Raw genomic sequence first — 18,408 nt, 5'->3', positions numbered from 1 at the left:
AGCGTCTGCGTGGTCTTTCCAATGTACCATGCCTTGGGACATTCTTTCCTGCAGCGTATCAGGTAGACAATATTGGCCGAGTTGCAAGAGTATGTACCGTGTACCTGGTGGATGCTGTTCTCACGTGAGATGATGGCATCCGTGTCGATGATCCAGCATGTCTTGCAGAGGTTGCTGTGGCAGGGTTGTGTGGTGTCATGGTCACTGTTCTCCTGAAGGCTGGGTAGTTTGCTGCAGACAATGGTCTGTTTGAGGTTGTGTGGTTGTTTGAAGGCAAGAAGTGGGGGTGTGGGGATGGCCTTGGCGAGATGTTCATCTTTATCAAAGATATGTTGAAAGCTTCTCTGCTCTGGGGAAGCGCTGGACAACGAAGGGTACTCTGTCTGCTGTGTCCCGTGTTTGTCTTCTGAGGAGGTTGGTGCACTTTTCACTGTGGCACATCATTTTCTTCCTTTGGACTCATGGTGAACAATCACTGAAGCAACTATATGATGACATCAACAAGTTTCATCCCACCGTTAGACTCACCATGGATTAGTCTCTGGAATCAGTTGCATTCTTGGACAAATGCATCTCCATCATGGACATCTCAGCACTTCGCTGTACCACAAGCCCACGGATAACCTCACGATGCTCCACTTCTCCAGCTTCTACCCCAATCACGTTAAAGAAGCCATCCCCTACAGACAAGCCCTCCGTATACACCGGATCGGTTCAGATGAGGAGGATGGCAACAGACACCTCCAAACACTAAAAGATGCCCTCACAAGAACAGGATATGGCGCTCGACTCATCAATCAACAGCTCCGACGCGCCATAGCGAAAAACCACCCCAACCTCCTCAGAAGACAAACACGGGACAGGGTGGACAGAGTACCCTTCATCGTCCAGTGCTTCCCCAGAGCAGAGAAGCTATGACATCTTCTCTGGAGCCTTCAACATGTCATTAACGAAGACGAACATCCCGCCAGGGCCATCCCCACACCCCCCACTTCTTGCCTTCAAACAACTGCACAGCGTCAAACAGACCATTGTCCGCAACAAACTACCCAGCCTTCAGGAAAACAGTGACCACAACACCACACAATCTGTCACAGCAACTTCTGCAAGACATGCCGGATCAGCGACACGAATGCCATCACCTTATGTGAGAACACCATCCACCAGGTACACGGTATGTACACTTGCAACTCAGCCAATGTTGTCTATCTGATATACTGCAGGAAAGGATGTCCTGAGGCATGTTACATTGGGGAGACCGTGCAGATGCTATGACAATAGATGAATGAACACCACTCGACAATCACCAGGCAAGAGTGTTCTCTTCCTGTTGGGGAACACTTCAGCAGTCACGAGAATTTGGCCTCTGATCTTCGGGTAAGCATCCTCTAAGACAGCCTTCATGACACATGACAGCGCAGAGTCGCTGAGCAGAGACTGATAGCCAAGTTCCCCACGCATGAGGACGGCCTCAACTGGGATCTTGGGTTCATGTCACACTGTCTGTAACCCCCACAACTTGCCTGGGCTGGTAAAATCTTACTAACTGTCCTGGCTAGAGACAATACACATCTCTTTAACCTGTGCTTAACCCTCTCTCCACTCACATTGTCTGTACCTTTAAGACTTGATTACCTGTAAAGACTCGCATTCCAACCATTATTTTGTAAATTGAGTTTGTGTCTTTATATGCCCTGTTTGTGAAATCGCACTCAGCTGACGAAGGAGCAGCGAGCGCTCTGAAAGCTAGTGGCTTTTGCTACCAAATAAACCTGTTGGATTTTAACCTGGTGTTGTGAGACTTCTTACTGCATTTTCCAGGAAGCAGGTTCGAGGACATCCTGCTCACAAGCAGTCAAAGATAATTCAAGGTTTGTTGTTGAGAAAGTAACTGGAAATTTTCCAGCCACCCCGCATGTTCCCCAAGGGCCCCTGGAGGTGCCCTCCCACCTGCTACACCAGCAGGCTGCCCTCTGAAGGGGAGGCCCCGCTGCACTGTGGTCTGATGCTGAGGGCTTTTTTAAAAATTAAAGAAAAAATAATTTTATTCCTTTCTCAGAGTTACAAAACCAGTGTGCGGCGCTCTCTGGGCAAACCCTTAATCCAGCAGCTTTCTTGCTCCAAAAACCAATTCAAATTCAAATTGAACACAACTCGTGGGGAGACTATTTTTCAGCCCACCTTAGCCTGTCATGGAGAATGGCCACATGGGTTTAAAAATCCGCAGGGAATCAGGAAACGCTATTCTCTCCAGCGAGATGGCATTGCACAATTTTCCCAGCCCCTCGTCATGGGGTCCATGCCCACAAAGAGGCCTCATTCAAATGGATTTTAATAAATTTAAATATAATTATCAGGCATCCCCACCGCCGTATCTTCCCCCCTCGCCGTGTTTTCAACCTCTCACCAGGGTGTGGACCTGCTGTAGGGATCCCTCCAGGGGCGCAATGGTAAGGAGAGTCCCCTGGGAGGAGAGAGGCATGCCCAAACACTGCCTCCCCAGTGCAGGTTGGCACTGTCAGGGGTCAATGCCGGTGTGGACTCTGGCGGGAACCCCATTGATGGGGAGGGTATGCATGTGTAGTGAAGGGATGGGGAAAGGAGAGAGAGAGAGAGAGCGCGCACTAAAGGCAGAATAGATGAAGACGATGATTGGGGGAAGGGAGGGAAGAGAAGGAGATTCAGGCAATGGCTGGTAGCTCCGAGGTGGGGAGGGTGGGGGGAGGTTATTTTTGGTTCTGATCGGGGCGCCCCATAGAAAGAGCACTCGATCACAGTGCAGCCGGCTTTCGTAGAATCATAGAACCCCTACAGTGTAGAAGGAGGCCACTCGGCGCATCAAGTCTGTACCGACCACAATCCCACCTGGGTCCTATTCCTGTAACCCCACACATTTACCCTGCTAATCCCCGTGCATCTTTGGACTGTGGGACAAAACTGGAGCACCCTGGAAGAAACCCATGTGGATGTTGGTGTGTTTAGGCCCTGCCCCTCAAAATGACGGCATGAAACATGATCCCCACGCCCCCTGCTTTTTTTTAACAAAGTGTCATGAGCTCTGGGGAAACGCCTGTTCTCAGACATTTTATGCTATTCTTTAGTAAAATTCCATGTATGATCTTATATGAGAGACATACTAGATCCAAGCTAACAAAAGCAGACAATACAGTTCTTGCAATTGATCCTACGCTTAATCTCAGCCAGAAGCTAGGGAGGGAGGGTACTTCTCTCCTTACCTGAATAGCAAGCTGCAGCTTTCTTCCACGTTGGAGGCCCTCCTATTGCCCTTTCAGCTCTGAGAGCCTGTCTATGTCCTTCGTGACATGACAAACCCACCCTCTGGCCACAAATTGGCCACTTCGGGAAAAATGACTTCTGGGGTCTCTTCCCCACACGGTGAACGATTGTGACCCTCATTTGACCCCAGTGTTGGGACCCAGACCCCGACTGTGCTTTTATCTTTGTGAAGTTGCACTTGCACAACACGCAGCACAGGCTAGAATTGCTAAAAAAAACTGGAAAGTTTATCTCAGTGTATCTGAACAGGCGTCAGAGTATTGCAACTAAGGGATTTTCCCAGTAACTTCACTGCAGTGTTAATGTAAGCCCACTTGTGGCATTAATAAATGAAACTTAAAAACTGTAGGTTTGAAAATGTGTTAACCAATAATCTACCAATGTGGAGACAATCTTGCAAAAAAGCACAAAATAAAAACATGTCAAGAAAAGTTGAGAGATTAATACTCTTGCAAATAAAATTCTTAACTTTTTGTCAATAAAGGCTGCTGTCTTAATTGATATTATGGAAAATTAAACAAACTGTGAGACCACTCAATAGTGTAAGTGGCAATGATTAAGTGTAAGAATAATTTTATTCATATATCACTCCTATTGTACCACATATGATCTCACCTTCCCACATCAACCCTTACACTTTCTGTCAATGGCAAGGCCAGCATGAGTTCCATCATTAGTTGCTGCTATGCGGGGGAGGTGACAGCCTAGTGGTATTATCGCTCATCTGTTAATCCAGAAACTCAGCTAATGTTCTGGGAACCCAGGTTTGAATCCCGCCATGGCAGATGGTGGAATTTGACTTCAATAAAAAAAATTTGGACTTAAGAATCTACTGATGATCTTGAAGCCATTGTTACCTGTTGGAAAAACCCGCCTGGCTCACTAATGCCCTTTAGGGAAGGAAATCTGCCATCTTTACCTGGTCTGGTCTACATGTGACGCAGAGCCGCAGCAGTGTCCTCTGGCAACTAGGGATGGGCAATAAATGCTGGCCAGCCAGCGACCCTCATGTCCCGCGAATGAATTTTTTAAAAAGCCACTGTAATGAGCATTTTTGTAAAGCAATTTGTCAGAAAACTCAATGCTCAGTGTCTGTACTTAATTAAAAATGTTGATCTTCTGTGGCAGGTAATCAAGACCAGTCTTCAAGGACCTGGGTTCAATTCCCGGCTTGGGGCACAGCCTGTGCAGAGTCTGCACGTTCTCCCCGTGTCTGCGTGGGTTTACTCCGGGTGCTCTGGTTTCCTCCTCCAGACCAAAAGACATGCTGGTTAGGTGCATTGGCCATGCTAAATTCTCCCTGAACAGGTGGCGGAGTGTGGCAACTAGGGGATTTTCACAGTAACTGCACTGCAGTATTAATGTGCAATGTTACTTGTGACTCTAATAAATAAACTTTAAAAGGTACGCTGGGATTTAAAGTGAGATTAAAAGGACCAAGCTGTGTAGATCTGTTGCAGTTAATGCTTTCAAATAAAACTTTCTGGTCTCATTGTCATTTTTAGAAATGATTTACTAATAGTTTCTCTCTTGTACAGGCTGTGGAATTGGGAGATTAAAATTGCAGTGTGGACAAGTTTACACAGGATGATTCCATCACTATTGAGGAAAAAAGAGCGTAGTATGGAAAGCGTTGATAAACATCAGAAATACAAACTAACTAGAAATGGTTAATAGGTGCTATATTTTTATTACACTGATGGCACTGTGAACAACCTGTAAAGATGCTGTTATCACATATATCTGTACACCATAGAAAAATTGCCTAAAGTCAGGTAGACTGGATATAGTCAGGCACATTGATAACCCACATTATGGGAACAACTGTGATTTTAGTCACAAACACGGGATATAAAATTCACTGTTGCTAACAGAGCAATAGTCAGGGACAATAAAGAGACTGCCTGTGGTGTAGGAATAACGTCATGGTGTGGGTATGCCGGCGTTGGACTGGCGTAAACACAGTAAAAAGTCTGACAACACCAGGTTTTAGTCCAACCTATTTATTTGATAATAGACTCACAAGCTTTCGGGGTTAGCCCCTTCGTCAGGTGAATGGAGAGTTCTGGCCTCAAACAGAGCATATAAAGCACAGACAGTTCAGAGATTACTGATTAGAATGCGAATCCTTACACCTAACCTGCTGTTCAAGGCCTGAAGTGGCTGACAATGTGAGTGGAAGGAGCACTGATCACAGTTTAAAGAGATGTGTATTGCCTCCAGACAGTACAGTAAGTGAGGTTTTGCAAACCCAGGCAAGTCACGGGGGTTACAGATAGTGCGACATGAACCCAAGATCCCTGTTTCATGTTGCACTATCTGTAACCCCCGTGACTTGCCTGGGTTTGCAAAACCTCACTTACTGTACTGTCTGGAGACAATACACATCTCTTTAAACTGTGATCAGTGCTCCTTCCACTCACATTGTCAGCCACTTCAGGTCTTGAACAGCAGGTTAGGTGTAAGGATTCGCATTCTAATCAGTAATCTCTAAATTGTCTGTGCTTTATATGCTCTGTCTGAGGCCAGAACCCTCCATTCACCTGACGAAGGGGCTAACCCCGAAAGCTTGTGAGTCTATTATCAAATAAATAGGTTGGACTAAAACCTAGTGTTGTCAGACTTTTTACTGTGTAGGAATAACACCAGATGTGCAGTGTGCAGTGAGGCACACATCACATCCTGTAGGAATGTATAAGGTCCAGATTGTAAAAACAAATGGTATGCAAGGTGTGTTGTTTCTACAACTGAGCATACTCCCTAAAGGGGAAAACGGTCACTGAGATAGTTAGGACAGCAGTGATTAAGTTGGCAAAAGATTGATTACAGCCGGTCTGAACTGGACATGTAAACAGTTTTAGATAAGACGGGTGAGTTTCCATGAGGACCAATCAAGTAAGGACATTAAATCAACACTACAATATGCACTCTTGTGATAACAGGAGACATGGTTAGAGGGGGAGTAGAGGGAATGGGAACTTGGGGCACCATGAGCCAATAGGGGAATGACAACATACTATTAGGATAGGGGCCACCAATTAGAGGACAACAACGTATTGTGTAATTGATTAATATGCTTGTAAGAATAGTACAAAACACTTGCTTAAACTCAATGTAAGGGTGCCTATGTTTTGGACACCTGGTCTTGCAAGAACGTTAAATAAAATATCTTGCTCCTTCGGAACTTGACTCGACTAAATTGTTTGACTGTGAGCTGTGTTTCTCACAACTGGGGGCTCATCCGGGATGCTAACATCCCTGGCAGGACGGTCGCCGGCGACGACTGGGAAGACACGTCCCGTTCCTCATTGAACGGTCCCAAGTACTCGTCGGTGGGCCTCTCCGCCAGCGGACTGTTGAGAATCCTAGGAAGGTCGTTCGGAACGAGTAAGGGGGAGACGATAGGCACCGTCGTGGTCGGGCAACTCTGTGAACGGACCAAGGTAAGAAAATTGACTTTTAAGTATTGCCTTGGCGACCGGGTCGTGGTAGGTAAACCATGGGAAGTGGGGGTAGTAGGACGAAGTCCCCCGGGAAAGGTGCCAGGAATCCACGGAAGAAGGGTGGGGCCCCAGGGAACATCCCTCCAGAAAATCCTTTGGGATGGATGTTGGAAGATTGGGATTATAACACTAGTACTAGGGATAAAGATAGGAAAACTATGATTAAATATTGTTGTTTTGTTTGGGTAAAGGAACCAATCTGAAGTCTGTCCGTCTTCTGGCCAAAGTATGGTTCGGATGAGGATTGGGTCTGCCCGACCCTTAACATATACATGAGACAGAAGCAGCCGGCGTCCCAGAAAGAAATTGACTATGCAAGTTGCTGGGTAGGAGGAGGAGAATATCGATTATATCCCATGGATATAATAAACAAGGAAAAAGAAAAGGATCCTCCCACTGCCCCTCCACCGTCATGGGATGTTCTGAACCACTTACCTCCACCTTACCCCCCACTTTGGTGGATAACCAGAATCCACCGGACAATGATGTTAATTTAGTGGCTGCGGGGGAGGTCCAACAACACCTACAAAGAACAAAGAACAACCCAGCATGGGAAACAGGCCCTTCGGCCCAACGAGCCCGCGCCGCCGCATCATCCTACACCTATTCCACCCTGCGTGTCTACGAATGGAACCCCTAACTTAGCCAGATTCAGGGGAGAATCGTGTCAATTTGGTAAACCAATCAGCCTAAGAGCACATCTTTGGGGTGTGGGAGGAAATCGGAGCGCCCGGAGAAAACCCACGTAACCACAGGGAGAATGCTCAAACTCCCACAGACACAGGCCCAAATCCATGTATCTGCACAGCTAGCAGTGCTAGTCACTGAGCTGTTGCGGCGCCCGTCTGCTGGTCCAGGATCAAGCACACACACCGACACGAAGTACTAGGCCACTCCCGGAACCTCCAAGAGCAGCCCACGCACGACCCACCGTGTGCATGCCCCTTGTTTGACAACAAGGTGGACCTCCACCTAGTACAAGATGAGGGAGCAGAGGAAAGTAGAATAAGGGAGGTGCCCCTAGAGGCACTGGAGTTTGTGGATGGGTCACGAAGTATATAGATGGATCACTATGAATGGGATGGACCTACAATTGGTCCAAGCAGGAAAAGTAGAGGGAAGTATGTCAGCACAAGTGGCGGAACTGGTAACCCTGACATAGGCTTTTACTGAGGTGCGGGGAGGACGCTAATAGCGGTTATGTATTTGGAATTGTGCATGACTATATGACTGTTTGAGGGAGAAAGGGATTTGTCATGACATGAGGCACCCGAATCAAACATGGTCAAATTTATTAGAGGCCAGTGAGCTCCCATCAGTAAAGGGTTAAAAAGAGACAAGCAGGCTGACTCTGGATGGTACAGAGAGAGAGAGAGAGAGGGTGTAACTGTGTAATCAAGAGCCTTATGTGATGTAATAGGTATAGCCAAACAAAGTGAATTGCTTCAAGTTTAACAAATTACATAGGGATCGGACAGAGATTTGAGTTCTGCCAAGTGGGAAAGGTGGCATTACATTGCATCTTAAAGTTGTAAGGAGAGTTAACCATTTAGGCACACAGTAGATTTGATTTTGTACTTGCCTGTGTTGGTTACAAAGGCAGAGCTGTAGAAATAATTAATCATGTAGATTGCACATTAGAATGCTTTCAGTATTTCTTCGTGCATCTGTGCTCCAAGTGATAACATCCAGTTGTGTGCTCTTGTGGAATGTTTTGTTTTATTGTACCAGAATTGTAAGAATGTACAAGGGTCTTAATTTAGTGAGGATATTTAAAGGTGATAAAAATAAATCTTATTTTGGATTTTCTGAATCGGGCTTTTGTTAAATAAACTGCTGTACTTTGACTCACAATTAGTCTCAGAGGTATCTTTACCTACAAGAATTGGTACCGAAACCTGGGATCTGTTTATGGGTCCGGTTGAATGGCCACAACCGGAGCTCCAGAATAGATTACCGAATTTAAGGGAGTGAATCAAAGTACAGTAGGTGCTCATCTGTGATGAAAGAGTGTGAGAGTGTGTGAGAGGTCTGAACTGAACACATACAGACAAGGAGGCATCTGTCTTTACACCCAGCCTTAGACCAGTTGTTAAGAGGGGTAGCCCCCCTACGCGAAGGCCAGGAGTTTGAAGTGGGTGTAAAGGCTAGAGAAGGATGCCTGGGATGTGATGTTCAGATGTGAGTAAGAAAGAATCTGTCTGAGTGATCACCGGAGTAGAAGGAAAAGCCGGCTTAACAGTGTGAGCTTAAGTGTGTAAGCTCACGAGTGTAAGCGGTGGTGCAGAGGGCACTGATCACCCCTGACAGGTATCACCGGACTCTGATAAGAGCGACCTAGGGGTGGGATCCATTTCACCCACTAGATCAACAATGGAAATGATTGGAAAAAAACAACAGAACTAAGAAAATTGGAAATCTCTTAGTTTGAATTAATTAAATAGGTTTAAACCAGATTAATTGAACACATCTCAGTCTTGGGTAAAAAAAAATGGGCTGACGACAAGGAGAGAATTAAAACATCAGAATCACAGATTAGAGAGTTAGAAAAGAGAAACCAAACAAAGAAAATAGCAGTATTGTTAATATATCAGTTAGCTGGACTAATTGAACAAGTAGTCACTTCCACTAAGAAGTGGAGTGAGGATAAAAAAGACTAAGGAATTAGAATTCAGAGTATGGGAACTGGAGAAACAAAACCAAGTGTTAGAAGACTACTGCAGGGGGACATTACCTCCCTATCTCAGCAGTATGACCATGAAACTCACAGCACCTGGGGGCGACTTTGATACTGAGGAGAAGGTCTGCAACCTTGCTCCGGTAACGAGGGGAGGAACAGTAAATAATCCATTGACCAATTTAAATCCTTCACACCAGGGAAAGACATCAGATCCTAGTGCCACTGGGAAAACTCCAGCCCCGGAGTTCAAATGCCAAATTTTGGTATTATCATTGTCCCACAAAGTATTTACAGTATTAGATATAGCTAACGAGTTCTCGTCCATCCCCTTGAACTTTAACTCACAGGATAAGTTTTTCTTCACAGTAGGCGATAAGCAATATACATGGACTAGATTCCATAATAGCCTGGCCATATTTCACCAAGCAATGAGTAACTTCTAGAACAGTTGGAACTCTCGAAAGGGAGCACAATCTTACAGTATGTAGACAATATTTTGATAGCCTCTAAAACTCAAGTGGAACTTCACTTTAGACAGCATTATACTCGATCTTGAAGCACTTGGAAGATCAAGGGTTAAAGGCAAATCTGGAAAAGGTCCAAATAGGAAAGACACAGGTGTTATATTTGGGACATTTGATATCCCAAGGGATCAATGAGATGCCCATGGACAGGCTAGCCGATGAAATAGCAAAAGAGGCAGCCCTAAACCCACAACCAATCAGGATGCAGACCCCTATTCCCCTAATGCTCCGTGGAGTGAATCCAATCTTTACAGAGAAGGAAAAAGAGGAGCTGACTGAGATGGGAGCTAGGGAAACTGAGGAAGGAAAATGGTTACTGCCGGATGGAACAAATAGTGCCTAGATATGGTTTGGTAGAGAATGTAGATTCTGATCAGGGAAGCCATTTTACATCAAAGGTACTTCAGGGGATAATGAAAGGATTAGGAATATCATGGGATTTTCACACACCTTGGCATCCACCCTCCTCTGGACAGGTGGAACGAATGAACCAGACCCTTAAAAAGCATTTATCTAAGTTAATAATAGACATGAAACACCCTGGACCAAGTGCTTACTAATAGCCCTTTTGCGTATTCGTACAGCTCCTCGAAAGGATTTGGGTTTATCCCCCTATGAAATGCTGTTTGGATTGCCTTATATGGGAGCAGCTGGGGAGTTACCAGTTCCTGAAATGAACGATCAATTTGTAAAGAAATATATACTGGGTCTGTCCTCCTCGATATCCTCCCTTAGGAAACAAGGATTATTGTCACAGACTCCACCCCTCGACTTCACGGTACATACAATCCAACCAGGAGATTGGGTCCTGGTAAAGTCATGGAAAGAAACTAAGCTGCAATCGGAATGGGAGGGACCATATCAAGTACTCCTAACAACTGAGACAGCGATCAGGACTGCTGAGAAGGGGTGGGCACATCACACTAGAATCAAGGGACCTGTAAAACCCCCAGACAACTCCAACACGTGGGTGGTCAAGCCGACAGAAGAACCTTTGAAGCTGAAATTTAAAAGACTCTAAGTAACCAATTTTTAGTAGCGGCGTGAGCGTGGGAAAAGAACTGTTTTGAATTAAGTTCTCCCCTGAAAGGTAACGGGAAAGGGATAGAATGGAAGGGATAATCTCGATAATGCTCTCCTTCCTCTTGTCCCAGGGAGTTCTTGCAAGTGTGGGTTATGACCCGGATGAGTTAAAAGAGGAAAAGGGGAACACTATAAGCTCAGTCACGGTTCTGGATCTCCCTACACCACAGGTGGTAGAGACTGACCTGTGTTCCCTGGTAGTATGTGGGGATCTGGTGAGCCAGCGGAAATATTCGGTAGAATCCTTACAATTTTATGCAGACGGGAAGAAACCTTGGGGTACACTCCCTTCCATAATATCCCTTCATCAGAAATATACGCAGCCAGGACCAGAATGCCTAGACAAGAAATGTAATCCCATATATATAACAATAAAAGGGACCAATTGGACCGAAGAAATAAGAGGTCCGGTCTTAGATCCTAAGAACCTCTCCCGGTACTCCCTAGCTGGTGGACCCTCCTTTACGGGTGACTGGACCAGAGACCAACAATTGCATCAGGCAGTATTTGGAATCAGGGTAAAGGAGAGAGGAAAAGATAGCGAATTGAAATGTTGTTTCCAAATCTATGTAGATAAAAATTTGAAATCACCCGACTGGAATGAGAAGGTCCCTCAAAACGACCCAAGGGCGGTAAGAGTGGTAGAGGTAAACAACTTGAAACAAACCCTTGAAATAGAGACTGGATATGAGGAGACCAATGCCTGGGTAGAATGGGTCAAATACACTGTAAAAAGCTTAAATAAAAGCAATTGCTACGTTTGTGCATCTGGGAGGCCAATGGCCCAAATAGTACCCTTCCCTCTGGGTTGGAAACGCAACAGAAGAGGTATGGAGTGCATGTTGGCCCTGTATCAAGAAAAGGGAGCATGGGGCGGCCCGAACTGCACATCCCTATCCCTGATGTTCCCTCCCGTGGAAGCAAAGAACTTAAAAACTCACCCTCAGTTTCTCGCTGCCATTGTGAATCACACCTCATGTGTGAACCGACAAGGGGCAGGGTTCACTCATAGTATGGGGGAGTTAGAATCATGCTCAGAGGTCAGGAGCCTTACAGAGAACGGGACGGGAGGGAACTATTCATCATTGAAAATCCCCAGGGCAGATATATGGTGGTATTGTGGGGGAAGGGTACTGAGGCCAACTCTACCCCCCCAGTGGAAGGGTACATGTGCAATTGTCCAATTGGCTATACCATTTACCCTGGCATTTGAAGGATCCAAAACGATCAGGAAGAACAAGAGGTCAGTCATAGGGACTTCTTTTGATGAAAAAATATACCTGGATCCCATAGGAGTGCCTCGGGAAGTCCCGGATGAATTCAAAGCCAGGAATCAGATTGTGGCTGGATTTGAGTCCTTGTTTTGGTGGGCAACAGTAAATAAGAACGTGGATTGGATAAATTATATATATTATAACCAACAGAAATTCATTAACTATACCAGGGATGCTGTCCGGGGGTTGGCGGAACAACGAGACGCCACTAGTAGAATGGCGTGGGAAAATAGGATGGCCTTGGATATGATGCTAGCAGAGAAGGGAGGTGTGTGTGTAATGTTGGGGGGAAAGTGTTGTACCTTCATCCCAAACAATACGGCCCCTGATGGCTCTATAACCCGAGCCCTACGAGGACTAACAACCTTAGCAGAGGAAATAGCAGAAAACTCTGGGGTAAACAACGTATTCACTGACTGGTTGGAGTCCTGGTTTGGAAAATGGAAAGGAATGGTGGTGTCAGTACTGACCTCCTTAATAATAATGGCCAGAGTACTAGTAACGGTGGGGTGTTGCATAATCCCCTGTGTGAAGGGACTGGTCCAACAGCTTATTGAAACACATTAACCAAGAAAATGTCTGTAGTAGGCCATGGGAAACAAATGAACTTACTGGAAATGGGAAATGAACTGGACGACGAAATAGATAAAACAATGAAAAAGATGCTCCAGGAGTTTGAAATGTAAGGGTTTGCGATGGATGTGTTAACAGCAAGTTAAAAGAAAAGGGGGAATTGTGAACAACCTGTAAAGATGCTGTTAACACATACATCTGTACACCATAGAAAAATTGCCTAAAGTCAGGTAGACTGGATATAGTCAGGCACATTGAAAATCCACATTATGGGAACAACTGTGATTTTAGTCACAAACACAGGATATAAAATTCGCTGCTGCTAACAGAGCAATAGTCAGGGACAATAAAGAGACTGCCTGTGGTGTAGGAATAACACCAGGTGTGCAGTGTGCAGTGAGGCAAACACCACATCCTGTAGGAATGTATAAGGTCCAGATTGTAAAAACAAATGGTATGCAAGATGTGTTGTTTCTACAACTGAGCATACTCCCTAAAGGGAAAAACGGTCACTGAGATAGTCAGGACAGCAGTGATTAAGTTGGCAAAAGATTGGTTACAACCGGTCTGAACTGGACATGTAAACAGTTTTAGATAAGACGGGTGAGTTTCCATGAGGACTAATCAAGTAAGGACATTAAATGCACTCTTAAATGCTACAATATGCACTCTTGTGATAACAGGAGACATGGTTAGAAGGGGAGTAGAGGGGATGGGAACTTGGGGCACCATGAGCCAATAGGGGAATGACAACATACTATTAGGACAGGGACCACCAATTAGAGAACAACGTATTGTGTAATTAATTAATATGCTTGTAAGAATAGCACAAAACACTTGCTTAAACTCGATGTAAGGGGTGCCTATCTTTTGGACACACGGTCTTGCAAGAACGTTAAATAAAATATCTTACTCCTTCGGAACTTGACTCGACTAAATTGCTTGACTCTGAGCTGTGTTTCTCACAGCACACTGACACAAGAACAAATGTACCCATCACGTTAAGTTGTGTTGGAGCACCAGGTGGTCAAATTGGACTCCTAGCTCACATGTCTAAAGATGTGCGGATTAAGTAGATTGGCTATGCTACATTACCCCTTCATGTCCTGGGGACTAGTAGGGTAAATGCATGGGGTTATGGGATAAGGCCTGGGTGGGATTTTGGTTGGCGCAGACTTGATAGGCCGAATGGACTTCATCTGCAGTGTAAAATTCTATGGATTCTATGTTGTCCGGTACATGGCCTTGATCCTGGGCCCTGCTGGACTGAGTGGAACAAGATGTGGTAGGCCTTCCCAGGAAGAAGTGGGGGCTGGGGCGCTCCAGCCAGAGGCAGAGGGCCCCGTCACCCTCACAAGATGTCACTCGCGATGTATGATTTACACAAGGCATCAAACAATGCCATTGCTTTGAAACCAAAGTATTGTCTCTCTGTCTCCACTATGACTGATCTATTGGATGATCAGAGCTGTGGCTTGTTAGTGTAGATTTATTTTGACTCTCCCTTGAACTGCAAATTATCTCTTGTTCTCCAGGAAAATGTGAGATGATTGCAGTTGAGGAGAAACAGCACAGACTATCACCGCACTCTTGACGTGAGGTAATTTAATCTCTATCAGCCTAGACAGGATGAATAGAATAAACAAAGGGTTTCAAAGATGGAAAATGAATCGGTGGTGTCAGGTTAGACTAAATGGTTACTTCATACACACTCTGAAATTCCGAAAATAAATACAAATACTTCACCTCCGTAAATTCTTTTAGCTTCAGTTTTAGGTTATCATTGAGTCGGAATAGTAAAGAATTCATTGGTCAAGTACAATCTGCATTTTTCATTCTAATGCTCATTCAGTTATGATATAGAATGAATCCAAATGGCCCATTTTGATTTGTAATAAAATTCCCTGACATTACTGTTCAAAGTTTTGTACTTCCCACTTGATAAATCTTTTTGTTGTTCAGGTTTTGATTATACACAAAGCTTTTTCTCCTTTTTGCTGGAAGCAATCCAATTTCTTGCTCTCCTACGCAAGAATCACTTCCCTATTCAAGGCATGTCTGTGCAATTTGTTTCAGGCACAAAAAAAGTCCTGAGTCAAGGAAATTTGTTTATTACATGAGTGGGGACTCCTGTGGTTAGTGCTTGATCATTAAGGTATTAGTTTTGACTCAGTGTGGTATTCTCAGTTGTGACTCAGAAATTCATGTGTTCAGGCCCCACTCTAGGGCTTTAGTGTAGAAGTGCTGGTCTAGTTGTACTTCAGGCACTGGATAGCCTGACATTTAACAAGAGACATTGCCATGTCCGAGGATACCATATTTTCCACGTAGCACGCAGAGTCTTCTGCTCTTAAATGCAGCCTGCCTCTCTGCAGTGGTTACCACTGCCCTCTCTTGAATATCAGCCTTTTAAAGTGTACTTGTCTTGCAAAAAATAGTTTTCACAATTTATAATACTGTCATGGCTACAACATTATGATGGATGGCACAATGCCAGGGTTCGATTCTGGACTTGGGTGAGTGTCTGTGTGGAGTTTGCACGTTACACCGATGTCTGCGTAGGTTTCCTTCAGGTGCTCCGGTTTCCTCCCACAGTCCAACGATGTGAGGGTTAGGTGCATTGGTCATGCTAAATTGTCCCAAGATGTGCAGGTTAGGGGGATTAGCCATGGTCAATGTGTGGGGGTTACGGAGATAGGGCAGGAGGTAGGCCTGGGTAAGGTGCTCTTCCTGAGAGTGGGCGTGTAGGCTCAGTGAGTTGAATGGCCTTCTTCTGCACTCCAGGGATTATTTGAACAAGTTTTCACCAAATAAGCAAAAATGGCTAATAAGATTTAATGTAGACAAACCGAAAGAATTGTGCATAGAAAGGAAAAATGGAACCTTGGTGAATGACACCAGGAAAACTGTGGATGAAAGAGAAACCTCGGACAATTTGTAGATTCAGTGAGCAGAATTTTTTCATTCCGCCCACTACAGGAATCGTAGCGGGTGGGGGCAGACCATGCAAAGGTCACTGACATCGGGCGGGAATTTCCTGTCTTGGGGCAAGTGTGGCCAGAAAAATCCCACCCAATGTTTAACATGTTCAACCAACTCAGAGCAGCAATTAGAAAGAAACTGAACAGCCAAAGTTGTTTCCAAGTCAGAGAAGTATATGTTTGAACTGTAGATTGTTCTGGCCAGATAATAGGTTGAATGCTCTCAAATTCTTGCTTAATGCATGAAATTTCCAATTTATGAATATACTACTGTGCCGTAGCTATCTTTTTACAAAAGTAAACAGCAGAACTGAACACTAGCCATTTTGAAAGGGTATTTCATACAAGTTTAGATTCTTGTTCCCATCTGCTGTTTTGCTGCTTGGTCACATAAGAACATAAGAACATAAAAATAGGAGCAGGAGTAGGCCATCTAGCCCTTCGAGCCTGCCCTGCCATTCAACAAGATCATGGCTGATCTGAAGTGGATCAGTTTCACTTTCCCACTTTCTCCCCATAACCCTTAATTCCCTTGTCTATCAGAAACCTATCTACCCGTGACTTAAATATATTCAGCGAGGTAGCCTCCACCACTTCAATGAACAGAGAATTCCAGAGATTCACCACCCTTTGAGTGAAGAAGTTCCTCCTCAACTCCGATCTAAACTGCACCCCCCCCCCCCCCCCCTTATTTTGAGGCTGTGCCCTCCAGTCCTGCTATCCTTTCTAAGCAGGGAGAATCTCTCTACCTCTACCCTATCTATCCCTTTCATTATCTTAGGGTCACAGTGTTTATTCCTCATTGCCTTATTGGGTTTTGTACCCATTAGTCACGTGTTTGCTTTAATTTGTCAGATTCCTCCTTTTAATTTTGATGTATAATGGCAGGCGCATGACATGAATAGCGAAAGCCTTGATGCATTTGTAAGAAACTCTTATTTACAAAGCTACTAATCCTTTAAACAGGTTGATACCGTCATTGAAATACCAAAGAAAGGAATTTCAGGTAAATATTAATATATTCAATAACAATATCACAAAAACTGATTATAGCACTTTGGTTATTTTTCATCTTGTGCAGACCTATGAATTGTAATATCACTTTTTATTCTAAATAATATTAGGTTCATAAATTTTCAGTCTATGGTGACCATGTACTCACTCACCTTTTTGAGATGGCAGATCAAATATCTAAGATCTTTGCCATAAAAAATAAATTATGTTTACCATAAATGTTATTTTATGGTTGTTCCTTAATCCACAGCATTGTTAAATGAATATAAAGTTTTCAATGAAATGGAAGTGATCTAATGTATAACCAAAATCTTGTAGTTGTGTGCACTTCTGACTGAAAAGTCGCTGTTGCCATGTTTTTATCACATGTATGTGCCAACTTGTTGCATTACAAATTCCTCTGTCACCACTTATGTTTGGAAGTAAGGTACCCATGTTATCACAGTATAATGATATCATTTTGCCAATATAGCTGATGAGAAATCGTGCCCATCTCTACTTCCTTCTTTCTCAAATTGACATCATTTTTGCTCTTTAATTGGTTATTTATTAATGTCACAAGTAGGCTTAGATTAACACTGCAATGAAGTTACCATGAAAATTGAGTTTGCTTCTTTATATTCTGTTTGTGAACAGAACTCCCGCTCACCTGATGAAGGAACAGCGCTCTGAAAACTAGTGGTTTGTGCTACCAAATAAACCTGTTGGACTTTAACCTGGTGTTGTGAGACTTCTTACTGTGTTTACCCCAGTCCAACGCCGGCATCTCCACATCACAATGCCCCAGTCGCCACACTCCGACACCTATTTGGATACACTGAGGGAGAGCTTAGCATGGCTAATGCACCTAAAACGTTTGAATTATGGAAGGAAACCAGAGCATGCATGCAATGGGAGAATGCGCAGACTCTGCACGTACAGTCATTCAAGTCAGGAATTGAGCCTGGGTCCCTGCGCCACTGTGTTGTCCAACTGCTAATAATATCAGTGCGTAGTTGGAACGTATGATTTTAGAATGAGACTGAATTGAATCGGTGGCCGCAATTTTTCAGGAACGGAGACGAAGGTGCAGAATATTGAGACAATCAAAAAAAGTAAATCTCATTAGCGAGACCTCACTTTCACATCTTCCCAACTCCTGCAAGTTGCATAACAAGGTTCCCACCATCCTCCTGACTGGATGTGGAATGTGTGCTGGGCAGGTGTTTAAATGGAGTGCCCCTGCCGATTGAAGAGCTAAAGTGATACTGGGGCGAATCAGAGTCAGCGCAACATGAAACTCATGCAATTTATTTTTCCTTAATGTGCCTAAAAATATGGTGCAATATCTCACCAATGCCACCGGCAGGCTACTCTCTGCTTTTCTCTCCCAAAATGACACTTAGCCAAAATAATGGAAGGTTGTGTTCCATGTTGCATTCATTCCTTCGCTCTGTCACTGCAATTCAGCTGCAGGCTAGAGTCTCAACTCCCTGTGCA

This window comes from Carcharhinus amblyrhynchos, chromosome 25, assembly GCF_965287045.1.
Source record: "Carcharhinus amblyrhynchos chromosome 25, sCarAmb.v2.hapA, whole genome shotgun sequence".
NCBI classification, from domain to species: Eukaryota; Metazoa; Chordata; class Chondrichthyes; order Carcharhiniformes; family Carcharhinidae; genus Carcharhinus; species Carcharhinus amblyrhynchos.
This window is presented reverse-complemented; position numbering follows the sequence as displayed.